Raw genomic sequence first — 16,871 nt, 5'->3', positions numbered from 1 at the left:
ACAATATCTATAAAATTGAATTGTGGGGCCTCTAGCTATAGAGATTTTTTTGACAATATAATACAAAGGGAAAAATGAGAGGACACTACATACAGTGAGCAAAGAAGTGACATGAGATGATAACTCAAGTTCACAGGAAGAAATGAAGAGTACCAGAAATGGTAATAAGATTACTATAAAAACTTTGTAAATATATTTTTCTGCTTTCCTCTTAGTTTCTTAGAAAGACAAATGATTATATAAAACACCAATTATAACACCAAACTGTTGTGTTTGTAACATATATAGATGTGATATATATTATATTAACAATACAGAAGAGGGAGAGTAAAACAAATTTTCTGTATCTTACTAGAATTAATCTAGTATAAATCTGAAGTAGAGTTTCGTAAGATGTATATTGTAATCCCCAGAACAACCTTTAAGAAAATTACTCAAAAAATATTTTAAAAGATATTAGAGGAATTAAAATGATACATAGAAAATATCCATTTAACACAAAAGAATGCAATAAAGGAAGAATGGAGGAATTAAAAATGCATGAAAAAGTAGCAAAATGGCAGAGGTAAAAATGATTATATCAATAATAACTTTAAATATAAATGAACTGAACAATAGAATCAAAAGGCAGATATTATTGGACTAGATTTAAAAAAAAAATAAAACAAGATCCAACTAGATTCAAGGATACAAATAGGCTAAAAGGCAAAAGATAGAAAAAGACACCATGGAAACAGTAACAGTAAGAGAACTAGAGCAGTATACTAATAGCAGACAAAATGGACTGTCTCTCTCTCACACACACACATACACACCTGTACACACACAGGTTGCTAGAGACTCCTTTATAATGACAGACAGTGTCAATTCATTAGGAAGATATAGCAATTATAAACACATGTTCTTAACAACAAGGTTCCAGAATACATGAAGCAAAACTGACAGTATGGAAGAAAAGTTAAAGAAAAATATCAAAGAAATGATGGTACAAGTGGCTTTCAGTTAGATAAAAAAAAAAAAATCACAGAGTTCTATGTGAATTAGACTTTGGGAATTGCCACATTATAGCCATATTATTCTCAAATTTCCAAGTCACTCTGCATTGTTACATCTCAACATCTCAGACAATAAGTATCTTCTACTAATCTCATTTTATCTTTCCTTCTGCTAAAAAGCCATTCTCGCCAAAGGATAAAAAAGCTTTTATTATCACCCCCATCATTGTTCATTTGCTTATTTAAGGTGGGCAGCATACAAAGTTGAAAAGAAACAACCTAAATTTAAAAACAGATTTAAGTCTTGGTTCTGTTATAACCTAACTACCTCTGCCAGGCAATCTCCGTGGGTCTTGGCATTCTTATCTTTTTTTATTTTTAATTTTTATAGCTGCGCCTGTGGTACATGGAAGTTCCCAGGCTAGGGGTTGAATCAGAGCTGCTGCTGAGGTCAATGCCACAGCAACACTAGATCCGAGCTGCATCTGTGACTTACACAGCAGCAATGCCAGATCCTTAACCCACTGAGCAAGGCCAAGGATCAAACCCACATCCTCACAGAGACAATGATGGGTCCTCAACACACTAAGCCACAACAGGAACTCCCTGGCATTCTCATTTTTTAAATGATATGGTAAGATGGAGTTCCCACTCTGGAGCAATGGAATCAGTGGCATCTCTGCAGTGCCAGGACAAAGGTTCAATTCCCAGCCAGGACAGTGGGTTAAAGGATCTGCCACAGCTTCAACCTGGGTCTCAAGTGCAGCTCTCATTTGATCACTGGGCCTGGAACGCCATATGCCATAGGGTGGCAAAAAAAAAAAAAAAAAAAAAAAAAAGGAAGAAAAGAAAAATAAATAAATAAATAAACAAATAAATAAATAAATGATGTGGTAGGATGGGACCATTAGAGGTCCTATTGGAGCTGGTATGAACTGTTTTCACCAAGCTCACCATCAGGAAGGTCAGGAGGATCCAGATTACTGAAATTGTTTCTCTAGGCTACAACTTCAACTTCTAGAGAGACTTGTATGAACTCTTAGCTTTCCTACAGAATTCCGTAGTTTAAGATGGAGCATTTAATAAAGCACGTTTGACTTTGGTTGTACTAAGTGTATTCAGTTCTGAAACACATTTATTCCTGCTGTTTAGATCCTATTATGTCTGTGGTATGATCTGCACTCCTAATATCTGTAGTTGGCAGATTTTCCCAGTGAAAATCTGAGCCAGCCTAGAGCTGGGAGCAGTTTATGTCAAGTTGAGCAGGAATATGCAGGTGCCCTAGAGAACCAATTAAAATCACAATTCTAACTGTTAAGGCTGGAAACAAAACTCTGTTTAAGACTTGTTAAGAGGATATTCAGAAGATCCTTAAGAAATTTCAGCTGTCAACAAAGTTCCCAGTTCAAGTAAGAACTTTCCATACATGCATGTTTAGAGGTGTAAAATATTCTACAGTAGCCTGAGTAGCAGGAAACAAGTGACACCTTCAAACTGACTCATTTAAGGAAAGTTAATCAAGGGAATTTTACAAAGATATGGGCTAGCCTAAGAAAACCAGCAGGGCATGGTGCAGTACCCCAGGGCTAGAAGCAGTGGAAAGGAGCTGCTACCCTGTACCCAAAAGGGAAGGGTGAGGGAATATTGATCAGAGAGAGCAGCTGTATAGAGAAAGCTGCCAATTAGGAGCTGAGGCTTTGGGAGAGGTGCGTAGACAACCACAGTGAACTAGCAAGGAGGGAGTTCAAGAAATACTGTCTTCACTCTCCTACCTGCTTCCAATATCCTGTCAGTGCTTCCCTCCAAAGTCAGAAGGCAAGAGAACACAGTTAATGTTGACCATTCCAGAGCCCAAGACAATGTGGAGAAGGGTAAGAGAGGACGTAGAGGGGCAAATAGAAAAAGTCACGCAGTTCCCAGATCTAGGCACGGGACAGCAAAATCAGCCATGAGATTATTTCACTCAAGATCAGGAATAGGATGAGGCAGGCAAGGTATCTGGGATGCAAAATTTAACAAAGAGGTGCTCCCTCTCAGGATCAGGCTAATGTTCAGCACTGGAGAGAGAAGTCACCTAGTCCTAGCCCTGATTTCACTGCAAGATTTCCAGTTGTTTGAAATAGAATTAAGAGGGAGAATACATTACCTTTTAATCTTTAAGCATAAAAAGAACATTTGTTAAAAAATTTTAAAATATTTCTTTAGAAACTTTAAAAATATCTCGACTTTTCCCCCCAAGAACCAAGCAGATAATATACTACTGATACATGAAATACCCAGAGGCCACTGTGCTTAATAGCCTGGCATTGGCATTGAGCACTAGATTTTGCTTATTTTGTGTGCATGTGTCATTGATTCCAACTGCACATTTTTTCACATCTTATTTCTGAGGTCAATCTTGTCTTATAATCAATGGTGGCAGAAGTACAATTAGCAGTATTCTTCTTAGAGATATACAAAGTAATACTGTGCCCTATAATTGATGGCATCTTTGATTTGATGAAATCCAATGCAACTACTTAGAGTATGTATCTGGCATGTATCTATCACAACATCTAGCATGTATTAACAGTCAATCTTCAACCAACCGGTTCATGAATGAATAAATGAAGTGAGTGAAGGAGGGAATGGATGAAGGAGTCCTATCCTAGCTGATATTTACCTTTAGGGCTTGGATAGTGTGGTGTCAGGAAAAATATCAGTTCATACACAATAGTTTAAGCTATCATCTAGATCTTTTGAGATGACAGGCTAAAAACGCCTGAGTGTTGCATTAGCCATGAGCATTCACTTAACTCTCATTATTTCATTTTTTGCCAAATTGATGCTAATTCTGTTTCCATGCTATGCACTTTCTGTAGACTTCATGATAATTTGAAACCCTGTTTTACAGCAGATTTTTACTCACTCCTCTTGGCTCTCTCTTTATCTGCTCTAAGATAACTTCTTCCCAATGGCATTTTCATTAATTCTCATTTCACATCCCTGATTTTAATCCTTTGATTCTGAAATCAAGGTGTAGTTTTCAGTGTAATTCTAGCGTTAATCCTGAATTCTTTTGCTTTAAAATTTAAAAATTGTATTTCATTTTAACATACTCCTGCATGCAGGCATGCACCTTGGTCTCACAGTAAATAGCAGCTGGCTTGGCCAGAGAAAACATTATTTGTCTAGTGATTTACCTTAATCCCCTCTCAGCAAGAAATTAAAATTATTTTCTTCTTTTTTATGAGTCATGCAGTAACAGCTTCCCAGCTTATCATTATCTCTTCCTGTCAATTTCCCTTTCAAAAATAAGATATTTATGCATTTTAACAAAAGCAAGATAAGCAATATTGAGACTAACTAGTATTTTTTTTTTTTTTTTTTTTTTTTTTTTTTTTAGCTTTTTAGAGCTACACTCACGGCACATAGAGGTTCCCGGGCTAGGTGTCCAATCAGAACTACAGCTACCAGCCTACACCATACCTACAGCAACACCAGATCTGGGCTGCATCTGCAGCTAACACCACAGCTGACAGCAATGCCAGATCCTTAATCCCCTGAGTGAGGCCAGAGATAGAACCCAAAACCTCATGGTTCCTAGTCTGATTCGTTTCCGCTGTGCCATGACGGGAACTCACAAGAGACTAGTATTTCTATCTTAATTCTCTTCTGGGGATAAGGAAGAGGCTTCTTCATTAAAAAAATAAGTATATGTATTTCAAAAAGCTGAGTGTGAATTATTAATAGCATCACATGACCTTAAAAACTGTTAATCACCCCAAAGGAGAATAAGATTTCAGTTGCTTTGTAGAGCTTATGGATCACAATCTACTTCCAATTTGGGGCTTAAGTAATGGTTTTGGCCACCATTATTACCCCAAAGCTTTCAATTTCAATTATAGTGATTTCTTAGTATGGGTGAAACAATCTTCTTTGGCTGTTTTTTCATGTTTTATGTCCACGTGCTTAATAATTCTGTACTATCTACAGGTGATGGATAGACAGGAGCAACAGATTTACTGGTGGAAAATTATTACAGAACCCAATTGCAAGTGCTTTTTAATGGCTAACTTAAAGAAATGAGTTATAAATCCCTTTTTTATTTTAATTACTAAAATACATGGTGTTACAATGATAAGTTGAGATCCCCTTCCCATCCTCCATATGCTTTAAATAAAAAACCATAACTGTCACCTAATGCGTATTCTAGCACTCTTTGAGCACTTAATATAGGTTAGCTGCTACTATTATTTCAAGTTTACTTTTCCAGTTGCCTTTTCACATTCTCTTTCCCTTACTTCCACACTCCACGGTGCCTTCTCTCAGTACTTAGGTGCCCTTTTGCCTTTGGCCTTTTGTTCTCATCTCTTTCTGTTCTCAGGAATAAGCCTGATCTAGTCACTTGTACATTGTGTGACTATTAAGTCCAAATATTGCCTCTTCCAAATTCTTGCCTGTAGGTCTAATCTTCAATGGGGAATGAAGCACTTTATCTCATGCTAAGAAAGTCCTGGCATTAGAATTAGAGTTGGGGAGGTAACTTTCTCGAAACATCTTGTAGATTACCTGCCTACCAACAGTTAAAGTTAATTCAGGATGGAGAAATCAGAACCAACCATTGGAATTACACATTTTGCATCAGTTGTACTGTGGGTAAACATCTCTGAATTGCCAAGCTTTGTGGTTCTCCTCTTAGGATTATTTCCACGATATAATGGAAATAATATCCTGGAAATAATAGAAATGTTTCCTGGTCATCATTCCTGGCTTGCTCAATTTTTCCAGATTATTGCATTGAGGAATTTGATGGTTCCCTAAATGTGTGTTCCATATATTTCCCCCTCATTGCCAAAGTCCATTCTTGATTTCTGTGGATGATTTCTCATGGGGAGAATATGCTTCTTGTACCAAGAGGACATTGCCATCCAGGCTCCTTCCCACTGAAGTCTGAGCACACCAGAGAGCAGCAGTGTGAAGACTTGCTCTGAAATGCCAGTCCAGACCCACATTGCTCACCAAGTATGGTCTTTCATGGAGAGCTGGGCTTATGCCAAAGTTCCACCTGGACATCCTTACAGCTTGGGGTGTTTTGGAGCCAGGGGAGGAGACACACTTCCGGTATTGTCGTGGGAGCCTATTTGTTTGACTGTGAAGTAGCCACAATAGTTTCCAAGTTTTAAGTTTTCCACTTCTCACTCAAACTGCTGATGGTCTGGGATTTATTTTCAACCATTTTTGGTTTCACACCAACATATAAAGCAGATTCCTACAACCACTTTATATTCGGTAGTAAAATGTCACTCTTTTTCTTCACACAACGTCTTCAGTTTGACATTGAGAAGATGCCCACCTGGTAACACACTGGAATTTAAACAAGTTAATCCACTTGAAAGAATGGTTTTTCTTGAAAGAGGATGAGCACTTGGCTCTGATAAATCCCTGATTGTCCATAGAGGGCACCCAGAATAAAGCCTTGGGGAAGAAAGGCCAGATGCCTTGATAAGTTATTACATCTGTCTTCCCACCAAAGTGTGTCAGTGCGCTTGCGATTTAAATCGAGAGAAATCAGTCTGTGCATTCAGTCTCAATCCCATTTCTAATTGACTCTTATCTGTATCCTGAAATTAGCTTACATCTTGGCAGAACTAAGCACTCCAGATTCAAGGGAAGTTTTGCCAAACTTAAAGAACATGATGTAGATGTGCATTTGTGTCCGTGACATATTTGTTTATTGATGTTTATTTCTCAAAGAACATAATTTTTCCAGTGTACTTATATGTTCCAAGATGCATTTCTAAATTATTAGAGATCATAAACACTAGCCCCACCGTTCATCTATGCAGCCAGGGTGCACCTACTCTTCTCAGTCTTTACATTTGTAAATAAGCCTCTGCCAGAATCAAAAGTCACATGGAAAATGAACATGAAGGTCAGATGAGGAAGGGTGAAACATAACTCCTATGCTGGAGATGATCACAGTTAAATCTTTATCCAGAGGGCCTAAGTAGCAAAGACAGCATCAGCCACCGCAACAGGAACAGCAGCTACCTCTCCTGAGTACTTCCTTGATGATGCCCTGTGCAGAGCCCCTTACATGCATCAACTCACAACACCCCATGGAATAGTTACTACTCATATTACATGTTATAGAAAGAGAAAGGGAGGCACAGCTCCTTGCCTATAGTTACACAGGTAAATAGTGGGACCAGCTTGTCAGGGTATCTAACTCCTAATGATTATGCTATATGCTCTTACTAGCTGTTACCTAGTAATTTTAGTAACCTGGATCAGCAAAGAAAGACCAGACCCACCTCTAGTCCAATCAACCTGTCAGTGATCCAAGGAATCTGTTCCACATGCAAAATCTCATAAAGAACAAATATCATATGAGCAACCATAGAACACCAGGACATGTTACATGAACCCTTGATCTAGCCGTTTTCAACTTAGTAATCAGCCAAGTCCCAGGGATAGAAAAGTGTAACTTAGCAGAACAAATAGGAGACCAATGAATGACATTGTGTCCATGTGCTAGTGGAAACCCAGAGGGTGGCTCTGCCTTCAGCAGCATCCCCAGACTTGCCAGTGTCTTATTCTAAGGTGGAAGTTCACAATTATTACTTCATTGGCAGATGTATTACCTTATCACTCCCGAAATTCAAAATCAGAGTTGCCTCTGTGTACACATTAACCTGTGTGCTTGAAATCCAGTGTTCTGGTAGGAGTGTAAAACCATCTACCCAGTTAATGATCAAGGGACTCCCTCTCATACCTCTCATAGGAGCCCTCATTCTCTGCTTGAAAGCAAACAAGAAGTGGGGGTGCGGAGGGGTTGTTTTCTTGATACTGAGCCCACATCGACTACATTTGGGTAGCTCCCATGTGGTACTGCCCATGTAACATATATTAATCCAAACTGAAATTTTCCTACATCTATTGCCACAGCCTACATCCAGAAAATGTTCACCTCTCTTCAAGACTGTGGTAAATTACTCTCCAGAGTCTCTTTCCTAAGTCTCTCTGTAGCCTTTCTTAAATAAGATGTCCAATCTGTCTTCAAATACTGAATGTGATGTGCCCTTCTCCAGCTTCCATGAACATTCCCAGTCTACTGATCTTGGTTTGAAACACCCATTTTCTCTCCCTGTTTCTTTGGATTTCACAGTTTGGTCTCAACCTCCACTTCAGACAAGCAAACTCTTAAGGGGAAGGGGCTACTTTCCTTCAGCTGATAAGAATGTAGAGGGATGACCTTGCTTCACCCGTAGTACGACTGGTCAGAACTTCCTGATGCTGCGCTTCAGTCCCGTCTTTCTTACAGTATGTGCCTCAGGGAAAATCCACACATGCTCCTCCTGTCTAATGGCAGGGGTGAACCATTCAGGGGTCCTGAGTAGAAATTCAGAATCATCTCAGTACTTTCCTCTCCCTCACGCCCCAGTCACATACCACCATCCCCACTCCTCATTATACACGTCTCTCAAATCCATCTCTTCTCCACCAACCCTATCTTCAATTTAGACTCCTGGCCGGACTATTGCAATAGTCCACAAAATGACCTCCATGCCTCTAGTTTCTTAATATCACAGTTGTGCCACCAGTGGTTTTTTTAGAACATAAAACTAATTATTTCAATCCCAACTGCCTACAGACAAACAAAACAAAAAACACTCTCCTAAGCATAGCATTTAAGATCCTTTTTAATTTGACCTCAGATTACTTTCTGATCTTGCCCAAAGCAACACTGCCCACCTCAGCATACCCTAACCCTCACAGTCTACTCACGGTTATTTACCATGGTCTAAATCAACTTTGTTCTAAATTTCCAGGCCTTTGCCCATGCAGTGCCTTCAGCCTGGAGTGCCCTCCCCCAACCTCTCCTTCACTAAATCCTCACTGTGGCATGGGTCCCAGCCTACAATAGAGATGCTGTGAGCTAGAGATGCCTGAGGCACTGACTCACCCAAATTCCTAATAAAGAGACCCCACAGACATTCCCCTCACCGGGACCAGAGTTGTGGCTGGACCAGCCCTTGTGGTTTTTGTTATGATTGCAGGACACTCTTCCAAAAACTCCTGGGGAACTTGAAGGAACAAGACTCATTGCTCACATGTCCCGGAGGGTATACTGGGCTATCTGACGTCCCCAAGGCCACACAAGAAGGTCAAGGGGAGAGAGAGAGGATATGGACCTTTATTAGGTATGAGAGTGTGGTGTCTAGGTTTTCGGGTCTTCACTCTTTATTGGCTAATTTAAAGCATAAGAACAGGAATTCAGGTGCAGGAAAGGAGAATCTGGGTCACTCAAGCAGCCAGTCATCTGGGTTACCCAGGCCTTTCTGAAAGAGGGAACTTTGTGGGTGGGCAGCCTAATCCCTCATCTGGTGGTTTGGCTAAGAGCTGTATCATATAGCTGGTGATGTGTTTACTGAACATGGATGTCTTCAGAAATGGATGCCTTGGCAATCAAAAGCCTAATGTCAGGCACTTATACTACACTCCCTTTTCAATACCTAGCTCCTCTTTGAAACATGCCCTGCCCTCCACAGCCCATCATGGCTGGGCTCTTTGTTGGTGTGTTCCAGTAATTCTGTGTACAATGCTTACCTCACTATACTCTAGTTTATTTCTGATGTCTGTCTTTCCCATTAGCTCTAGGGTCACTGATGGCAGGAATCCCATCATTGACCGTTATATCCTAGCATCTGTCATTTACAGACAGTCTACTCTTAGCTTTAATCTGTACTGTATTTACCATTCAACTTAGGGTACATCGATTTCTCCCTAATAGTGATAACACCAAAAACATCAGCTAATGTTTCCTGTGTGCTTCCTAAGTGGCAGCCAATATTTTGCTTTGTATATATTAGCTCATTTCATCCTTATCATAACCCATGAGTAAATATATTCTTATTCCCTATTTACAGTTGGGAAAACTGAGGTTTAGAGAGATTAAGCACTTTGTCCCAAAGTTACAAATGTAGTAAATGATAGAAATGAAATGTGAACCTGTACAGCCTGGCTCCAGGGTCTCAACTCCACACTGACATCACAGAATTGACAGGATTTTCCACTTACTTTAGTCCATTTTCTTATTTTCCCAAAACAACTTAAAATATTTGCATGATTAATTAGATTAATTTTGTTCATCCATAAGCCTCACTCATATTTATTCAAATGATATGGCATGAGAATGGAGTGAAGTCCCGGATATTTGCCCCTATGTAATGATCTCCTGGCTACGCAATAGTCCACATACCTCACCTGGTGTCTTTTAGACTCCTCCATTGTCCTGGTGTATTTATTGTGCTCAATATCTAGTTGCTCTTCTCGTACTGAAAATGTCATTTTTTACATTTAGCCATCAAATACAGTTCTTAAGGAAAATAGTTTTCTCCTCCCCCACTGCCTAGCCCCCATCAGCAGGGGGTTCGAAAGAACCAAACTGAACCCGAGGCTATTGGCATTCACACAATGAGACTAAGCCCTGGTATATATATTATTTCACTGCCTTTCCGGAGGTGCTAAGTGATAAGGATCAGAATGGATTTTGTTGGCTTTAACGAGAAAAGTGAGCCTTTTGTTAGTTACCTTGCTTCCCCTCTAAGAAAAACCCAACTATGGAGCATTCTTTCTGCCGTGGTTGGATACGGGAGCATCCTGAGACTTTACTGTGTCTAATGAAACTCCCCAGAGAATGAAGGTGCTCTGGGGTGTGGGGAGGTACATCATGGTGCCCAGAGATGCGTTTTGTTCCGAAACCAGCGCCGGATGCTGTAAATGTGGAACCCAGAGTGAGGTGTCAGAGGGCACAGCTGGGAATATGTTCAGAGCTCGTTTTCATTTTCATTCGAACACCATGGAGGCGGCACTCGACTTGTTTCAAATTAAAAGGTACATCAAAAATGCAAAACATCGTATAAAAATTTAACCAGTCTTTTAGTGGCTTTTGAATCCTTTACTGGTTTCTCATTTCTCTATATTTTTAGAAATTTTCTTGGGCTGTGTTCCTCCATCCACCCTCAGCTTCCCTTTCTAAAGTTACACTCAGCTTTCTGGTGATTTATCCATCACCTGCACCTACCCTTTATACTAATGTGCTCTTTCCTTTTCACCTGCTTTCTCTTTGTGCTCAATTCTGCCCTTTCCTCCCTTCCCCATGCTCTTTAGACACTTTCCTTTCCTTCTTTGTTGCCTTCTCACCTCCCTAGCCTACCGGTAAATTGTAAATGAATTCCAATCTGGGGAGTTTAGCCCTCTATAAGTAGACATGATATTTTATGGTGAAACTGGAAGTCCCCGCTGGGCACTGGGCACTCTCTGTGGCTCAACTGTAGCTGTTAGTAGATACCCGAGGGTAGCCCCGTACAGAACCAGGGACTGGAAGGGTTGAGCAGTGAGCATGGCAGTACTGAGCCCTGGCCCCACTGATTTTAAAAAGTATGGATAATAATTTTAAAAACCCACAATAACATGGACAATAGCTACTAACATTTCTTTCTTTTTTTTTAGGACCACACCCCTGGCATATGGAAGTTCCCAGGCTAGGGGTTGAATCAGAGCTACAGCTGCCAGCCACAGCCACAGCCACAGCAACTCCAGATCCAAGTCGTGTCATGTGTCTGTGACTTATACCACAGCTCAAGGCAATGTCAGATCCTTAACCCACTGAGCAAGGCCAGGGATTGAACCTGTGTCCTTGTGGATGCTAGTCAGATTCATTTCTGCTGAGCCACGACAGGAACTCCCTTTCTTAAGAGCTCTCTAGGTACCAGGCCCTAAACTAACACTTAACAATATTTTCTCATTAAATCTCCACCACAGCAAATCCTGTCACTATCACCATTTTACAAACAAGGAAACCCAGGCAGAGTAATGCAGGTCACATGGCAGTGAGAGGCTTTTAATAGCTGAGTTTTACTCACCCCTCAACAACCACAGGGTAATCCTGAGTCCCCGGATCCCAGCCAGGGCTGGTGTATCCTGAAGAGCACCAGCTAGCTCCTCATGGCTAGGGGAACCAACCAGGTGAACACAGGGTGGGCTAGGGCTGCCATAGCCACAGCAGGACAATCACAGGGGCTCCATGGGGGTTCTGTCAAGAAGCAGAGAGCAGAGTAGAAGGTGTACAGCTACTTGCAGTCCAAGTCAGTGAAAACTTTTAGTGATGGGGTATCTGAACCAAGTTGGGACAAGATGGATGGTCCACAGTGGTAGTCAGAAGAGGAAGGGTGTAGGGGGAAGTTCAAGAAAGGAGGTGAGACATCACAGATGGCCAGTGATGACCAGCATGGCCCAAAACATCACCTGGAGTTTGGATAGAGGGGGTTCAGTGGATGGAAGAAGCACTGATCTAGGCAGAATCAGAACTCATGGACTGGTGTATCCTGAAGAGCACCGGCTAGCTCCTCATGGCTATGGGTACTAAGGCTCAAAAACAAGGGCAGGTCCAGTTACGAGCCCTGGGGGCACTGTATCCGGATTGGATGGGCAGAAAGGGTAGTTTGACGTGGTGGGAAAGGTGCTAAAGAACCTTGGATATCACCTAAGAGGGTTGTGATCTCACCTGCGAGCTGCTGTATACATGTGTGGTGCCACATACCAAGGTGACATCGTGTCTTCTTTCTAATAATCTCTCAAGAACCCGTAGTGTATAAACAATCTCTTACAAATAAAAGTGAGTGGATACAAGGCTAACCCTAAAAGAATGTCACTTTCACACTCTGACTTGATTTTCTGAAGCGGAGAGTAAGGGATACAGACTCAGCTGGGGTGATTGCTTAACCCCAAGGATGATGTGTGAATGTGCCATGCATGATGATGTTAGTTTATAGGTCACAATTGAGAAAAGGCCAAAAATTGCCCTCAGAGGCAGTGGAGAGTGTACAGAGTGTACAGAAGTGTGGCAGGTGTACAGAGTGTGGCAGAAGACAACTGTGTTTTCTTATAAGCCCTTCTATAAGTTTTCCATTGTATTGTTTTGTTATGGATCTGTATATTATAAACTTGAACAGAAAAAAAAATTACTAATTTTGACTCTCAGGTTATCGCTTCCATACTAAAAAGGAGAGGGGTGGAGCACAGAGATAATAGGCTAACAGACTTTTGCAGGCAGGATATCAAAGGAATCTAACTGGAAGATGCAAGAATTTCAAAAAGAAAAAGTAGAGTAGCCAGGGACCATTTAATGTTAGCATAAAGAGATTCACATACCTCTTAGAAATCATTATAACACAGTGAGTATTAGATTTTATGGGGCCAGTGGCGATACTGAGACCTCCAGTAAAGTTCCAAGTATCCTCATCATGCTCTGTTTAAGGAGGCAGTGAGCCAGGTAATATATTTTAGCAAGATTTCTATCAAATGAAGCCAAAATCACAAGTGAAAGAAGGCATCATTCTTCTTTTCGGGGCCGCACCTGTGGCATATGGAAGTTCCCAGGCTAGGGGTCAAATTGGAGCTGTAGCTGCCAGCCTGCACCACAGCCACAGCAATGCAGGATCCAAGCTGCATCTGCGACCTACACCACAGCTCATGGCAATAACGCTGGATCCTTAACCCACTGAGTGAGGCCAGGGATCGAACCTGCAATGTCATGGTTCCTAGTCAGATTCGTTTCTGCTGTGCCACGACAGGAACTCCTGAAGAAGCTATCATTCTTATATGCCTTTCCTTCATAGCACTTAAATTCTAGTCAAGTTTTTAGATTTTTCTAATTAAACCCACAAACTGCATGGCCCCGTGAGAGCAGGGACCATGTCTGCTTTGTTCAGCCCAGCTGCCCCAGGAGGGAAATAACTCACACAGAGTTTCTCTTTCCTCAGGCCTCTTGAGGAGGTCTAGTCTGTGCTGGACAAGAAGGGCTTCAGGCCTGGCCCCAGGAGTAGACCCTGACCTTCCATCAAATGGGAGGAGGGAGGAGACGGATTCCTGCTCTGAGGAGAACAGCAGATCTCTCGGGCCCCTGAGGTGCTTTTCACCGAGTCCCACATAAAACTGAAGAACATAATCCGCTGCTGTGGTTCCTCTGCTCCATCTGGCTTCTGGAATAATTGAAACTAGAAATGTCTGCTCTGATTGCTGCTAGGGAGAAAAGCTTAAGTTTTAGTGGAAAACCTCAGTAATGCCTCAGCCTTTAAAATGTTAGGTTTCTTATGAAATCTGATTTCTATTCTCTCCAGTTTTCTAGACAGAGAACAAAAACAAAACAAAACAAAAAGCCCTAAACGGGGGCACCAATGGGAACTTCAGGACCCTCAGTTCAACTCACAGCCTGCGTGGGTACCAGGTAGCTCTGGGGAGGAGGGATCTAGGCTGACTCAGTAATAAAGGCTCCTGGGGCTCCCACCATCCACCAGAAAGCTTGGATCCACCAGAGTCTTGAAGGTGGCCCAGCTTCTGAGAAAGGGAGCCAGGGTGCCTCCCACTTGGGCCCCATGGTCCATAGAGGTTGCATTCAGGCCACCCATACCCCAAAGTCACTGCGTAGACCATCTTAGGAGGCTGGGCCTTACCTCCTGCTCCACTCTCCCCACTCCCCCTTCCTCCTTTCCTTCCTGTCTCTCACCTCCCACCCCCTACACCTGCCCCAGTATGCTCTCCCCTCTCTCCCCCAGCACTGCCTCCCACCTCCCCTCTCTCTTCTTCCCTTTCCTCCCCACTCCTTCTTTCTCCGTTCTGACCCCTTTCCCTCCCTCCTCCCTCTTCCCTTCCTTCGCTCCCTCCAACTTCAATGAAATATATCAAAAAGCTCTTTCTACTCTAAGAATATCAAAGGTAAGTCCCCATCAGAAGCTCTTTCAAGTTACCTGAAGGCCAAAAAGTTCAGCACACAATAAATAGCTACCCATTTCACCCCCTGGTTTAGAGAGGAGGGGTTATTCATGCCCCACAGACACTAATTTTTGGAAAATCAGAGGTATTTTAAACAAGCTGTCTCTCCACTGTAGCTTTCCTTTCACATGCTGTCACATCTGCAGGACCAGTGGCTTCTAACCTGCCTCTCCTTCCCCCATGGAGAGGACAGAACGAGGGCCCTAAAGAAGGGTTTACATGGCGGAAGTGGAAGGAAAGCTCTGAAAGTTGTGGTGTTCTCAGGAAAGGCTCTGATGGTGCTTGGAGCCGGGTGGTTGAGGCCCTGAGCAGCCCCCCATCCCGCCCTCCACAGGCAGAGGCCCACTCTGGGGAGCAGAGGAAGTTCAAGCTCCAGGCTCTCATGTGCTCCAGCCCTTCCAAGGCCCTGGGAAGAGCCTCAGCATTGTGTTCCCATGGTCCTATGTTTTTGTAAGACTCGCAAAAGGAATATATTTGCACCACTGTTGGGTTTGAGGGCTTTTTCTAGCTACTACAGCTTCTCGGCACTTTTCCCCTCCCTCCCCCATCTGTGGGATCCCCCTAAAGGGAAGCGAATTGGGAGTGCGTTTAGTTTATGTTTGGTGGGATGTGGCTCTGTGGTCTGCATTCACTTCTAGGCAAGGCCAAGTCGCTGCTGGCCATCCTCCTGCAGGAACTGCTTACAGGGATAGTGCCACAAGCCTGAATTGAAGATGAACAGGTGCTGTGGCATCTGGGGATAGAGGAGAAAAAACCAGGCTTGAAATGCACTGAGCCAGAGGCTAGTCTGTGGAAAAATTCTTCCAGTCACAAGATGTGTAAAATCCAAAGTGGAGGATTCTGTTCTCATTGATGCCCCATCAAAACCAAAATTCAGGAATGCGCATGTTTAATGATTTAGCATATACTACGATTAATGTAATGGGTACTGTTTATGAGAATTGCATGAAATGAAATTTATCAGAAATCTTGTCTGTTCAGGAATATTAACCGTTAGCAGTACTGCACACAGCCAATGTGTTTGTGTATAAGAACGCATGCTTTGGAGTTCCTGAGTGGTTCAGTGGGTTAAGAACCGACTAGTATCCATGAGGATGCAGGTTCGATCCCTGCCCTGGGAATTTCCATATGCCACAGGTGCAGCCTTAAAAAAGGGGGGGGGGGAGAAGCATGCTTTAAAGCCTCCCAGTTGTTAGTAATTTTGATCAATCTTGCTAGAGCAAAGACTACCTTATCTCCCTAGTCTCTCTTATACAAAATCATTATCATATAAAAATAGTTTTCAAAATACGCAGGCAAAGCTTATTAGGAAAAAGTTCTTTTAGAGGTGCAACAGGCAGTAAATTAATTAGGATATTATGTATTTTAGATTTTGAGGTGTCTACTGCATTTGCCAGATTTTAAAACTACGAAATGTGTTATAATTTATTTTCTCTTTCTGAAGAGTCACATTCATACCTAATTTTGTATTGGTATTTCTGTATTAATTTTCTTAAAGAGAGCACCCGCAAACTGTATAAAGCCTCAGGCCTCACAAACCTGGAGCCTCCCTAGTGCCAGCCTCCGAGAGCATTTGAGCAAAGGATCTGTTTTTTCTGTACTGAGGAGCCTGCTGCAGCTGGGCCATCACATTCCCAGACCAGTTTGGTCAGTGAGTCCTGCAGGAAGAGCGGGTATTCCTCCCTCCAGGATACTGGTTTTGAAGCCGTGGAGGTCTTTTTCCTGAGGGCTCCTACTTTAGGTTCAAGGGCTCCTGCTCTTGCGGAGAAAGACAGCAGCAAGGAACAGCTGTTGGTACCCCATCTCCCCAGCTGTGTGGAGGCCCAGCTGTACAAGTTCTCATTTTGCCATAAATCTATTTGAAGTTCTTTGTTTTTTGGCTGCACTCTTTGCATATGGTTGTTCCCAGGCCAGGGACTGAACCTGCACCACAGCAGCAGCACCAGATCCTTAACCTGCTGTGCCACCAGGGAACTCCTATTTGAAGTTCTTTTGATTCAGGGAGAGGTACGATGGTTTTCTGCCAAAGCTTTCCTCTGATTTGTATTGTCTGTGGTT

General features: G+C 42.3%; 1 protein-coding gene across 9 annotated transcripts in view; it reads left to right on the top strand.

Annotated features, from left to right (window-relative positions):
- SLC9A9 (solute carrier family 9 member A9) overlaps nucleotides 1-16,871 on the top strand; it is a 685,137-nt gene that overhangs the window by 552,084 nt on the left and 116,182 nt on the right. The gene's annotated exons all lie outside the window — the stretch shown is intronic.

The sequence above is a fragment of the Sus scrofa genome, chromosome 13, assembly GCF_054392235.1.
Source record: "Sus scrofa isolate SSC_HxYL_T2T_F1_AM1 chromosome 13, Sscrofa_HxYL_maternal_Yorkshire_Landrace_v2.0, whole genome shotgun sequence".
Classification (NCBI taxonomy): domain Eukaryota; kingdom Metazoa; phylum Chordata; class Mammalia; order Artiodactyla; family Suidae; genus Sus; species Sus scrofa.
The sequence above is the reverse complement of the archived record's forward strand: the minus strand, read 5'-3'. Positions and strand labels throughout refer to the sequence as shown.